Consider the following 3,546-nt stretch of genomic DNA (forward strand, 5'->3'; position numbering starts at 1 on the left):
TATGAGTTTCATTGCATCCAGAATGGCACTCAATGCCTTGGTGCCAATTTTGTAAGTCATTGCAGTGTTTAGCTTCAAGAGTGGACTGCTGCTAGTGCGACACAAAGCAGCTACACAGATCATAGTGTAGATATAACGGGAAAACCTTAAGCATCAGAGTAAAATCAGCAAAGTGGAACTTGCTGGAATATATGTGCTAGTATTGCCGGTACGGCTAGAAAGGCTTCGGATACCAGCTCTCTTCAACTGAAGGTGCGGTACTGTTAATATCAGTGTAACTCTCAAAGGCGACACAGCTCCCCGCATTTCCTTGCTATTCTTATATGATTCAAGTGGGCAGGCCACTACAAATCCTATTCCCATGTTTACAAAATCCTACGAATCAAGAGGCCCGAAGAGTTCAAAGTGTCCATCACAACCGATCGAATAGACCTCTACACTGCAAATGTCCCTGCTCATCTTCACTACAAGGAACATACTGTACTACTATCATACTCCCTCCGGTCCAAAATATAAGTCTTGGTAGAGATTTCCACTATGGAACACATACAGATGTATCCAGATACATTTTAGAGTGTACATTCACTCATTTTGCTCCATATGTAGTCCATGGTGGAATCTATACAAAGACTTGTATTTAGGAACGGAGAGAGTACTTATTAAAGAAGAATGGAAGAGGAACAAGCTAAAGAAGATCAAGCAGATTTTGGATAATAAAATGTTCGTTGCGCAGTGCCCACACATGACGAACCAGAGCGCATTAAGAAAGCAACTCCCTGCTGTCTCTCTATATGTGGTGCACGTGCTTTTCAAAAGTAAAGTAGGAACATTAGCTGACCAATTAAATGTTATCTGTTTTAGTAATATCGGCATCATACCAGATTCGTACTTGAGCAACAAGTTTGGAATTATGAGTGGCACATTGTTTAGCTTGATGGATTCAGGAGCAGTGCTAAGCAGGTACGATGATGGTACTGAATATAACGGCATGTCTGCATGCAAGTCGCATGACTTTTGTCGTTTGGGTTAGTCGACCATTTCAGGCGGTTGGATGAAGATCCTATGTCTCCTAACCCTTCTTCTTCCTCGTCTCTGATTCTTCCCATACAGAACACCGCATGGGCCGCCGGCCGGACCAATGGCCCCCACCGCCTGTGTTCCTCCGCCACCCCCACCCCCCACCTCCGCCCCCACCCGCGTCGAGTTTTCTTCGTTCGGCGAGGCCCCACCACCGGCCCCCACAACCACAGTCCCCACCCGAGCCCGTTCGTTCGCACCGGCGAACTCCGGCGAGCTCTGAAAAATGGACTGACCTAATTTTGAAATTTAGTCTACTGTGATTTAACTAGTGTGGAATATAAAAGGGGAAAACCATAAGCATTGGGAGCATAGTGTTGAGCGTGCCATGGCGGATCTGGTGCAAACCGGACAAAGGCAACTTCGCAACCAATGTTTGCTTTCAACTAGCAAGTAAGTGATGGACAAAAAATCAGAGTAAAGAAGTGGCGATCTATTTTCTTGCTACGATAAATAAGTTGAGCAGATACGAAAGAGTACCGCCTATGGTGCGCGCCGTGTATGCATCTGCTGAGAATTTGACGGTGCTGCGGTAGCGATGGCTGTCGGCGGCGTGGAAGCAGATCTAGGAGGATAGACGGTGGCGGCGGGGCGCGGTGGACAAGAAGGTCGTAGGATCGTCGCCGGCAAGGTGGATGATGGCGGGGATGAAGCGAGAGGACGGGATGCGAGGATCCCGGTCCGAAGCCGTTGATGAGAGAGGTCGATCTCTTGTAATGGACAGCGGCGTCGGGGTATCAGCTCCGGCATGGTGGAGGAGGACGGCGGTGGATGGGGTGGCGGACAAAGGAGGCTAGGGTGGAGAGGGTGTTTTGGCACCCACGGAGTACGAATGAGGAAATGGAGTTAGAGAGGAAGGGGGGAACCATGTCTTGAGGGCACGCTTGTCTCAAATGGGAGGAAATTTACAAACTTAGCCCCCATTTCAAATTTCCGAGATCACGGCAATATTAGTCGGTTGGGGATAGGACGGTAATGTCGCATACACCGAATATTTGCCGACGAGAGTTTGTTTTTGGCGCCCACCGTGTATGAATCAGGGAGGGAGTCGATTTCGGCCGAGGACACACTGTGTTTTGGCGCCCACCGTGTATGAATCCGGGTGAGAGGCGGTTATGTCACGTTTGAGTGAAATTACAAACCTACCCCTATCGAAACCTATAGAAATCGAGCAGATAGGCTTTGCGTGGCAGGGATAGGCAGTAGTAATTTCCATCTCGCAGATTTTGGTTTCGGGCGGTTACTGCGACTTTCCCCGCTTCGTTCAAATTTTGCAGAGTGCACGTTTACCGTGCCAACTCAATTCGAATCCCGTTTGTATTCTATTTTTTTCGGGCGGGATCCATTTTCGATTGGAATAAAATTCTATATACATCATTTTTTATATATACTTTCAAAAGCACAACACCCTTTATACATAAATATGGTTTACAAATGGCATGATCTCAGATTCATAAGGTTGTATCCATCAATTTGGATTTTCAAATATTTGAAACCACTTTATGTTGAAATCCAATGTATGCATTCCTCGCTAACTGTCTCCAATTAATGTGTGTTTCATGCGGGTTTTTTTACTTCTCAAACATGTATAATGTGTTTCACACACGCAACATATAGTGTAATCCCGTTTAGACATTAATTGCATATAAACCATGCATTGTTTCTAATTAAAGAATCTATGGATCACCAATATTGATAAACTATATAACATTACACGTGTCCCCAAATTCAAATGAATATGCATGTTTGATACACCAATTTGCGTTATGATATTATCGATGTCGTGATCTCCAGTTTAAATATTTGAATCCCATTTAATCCAGATATTCGTCTCATATAACTATCACTCATGCTTATATAGGACTATCTCTCTAGACCTATACGCGTTCATCGTCTCTCGGGTATCTCTCGTGCTACCTGTATGTCGACAATGATCTTTTATCTTCGTAACACACTGACGGTACTCTCTCCCTCGACCTTCATCACTCTATCTCTCTCTAAGTATATCTCGCTCCCTGCTATGTGTCTCTAACTATGATTCTCCATGTGGAATCTCTTTCTCTCACACAAACACAAAACTTTGTCTCCCGGGGTCTCATTTCTCTCTACTATTCCCCTGTGTGCCACTCGCACACCCCTCATACAGAGATGTCTTTCGCTCCTTAGGTATGAGAACCTACGACTCTTCCTCTTAAATATCTCTTTCTCACACACAAACACAAACTCTGTCTCCCAGGGTCTCATATTTCTCCACTGTTCTCTTGTATGTCGCTCACACACACTCTCTCTCCCTAGAGATATCTTGTGTTCCCTCATATGTCTCTCTAGCTATCACTCTCGTTGTGAAATATCTTTCTCTCTCGCAGACACAAAACTCCTTCTCTCGGGATCTCATTTCTCTCCGATATTTGTTTGTATGTGAGTCACATGCACCCTTTCTTCATCTCTCTCACACCCACACACATAACT

Source organism: Triticum aestivum, chromosome 2D (assembly GCF_018294505.1).
Source record: "Triticum aestivum cultivar Chinese Spring chromosome 2D, IWGSC CS RefSeq v2.1, whole genome shotgun sequence".
NCBI lineage: Eukaryota > Viridiplantae > Streptophyta > Magnoliopsida > Poales > Poaceae > Triticum > Triticum aestivum.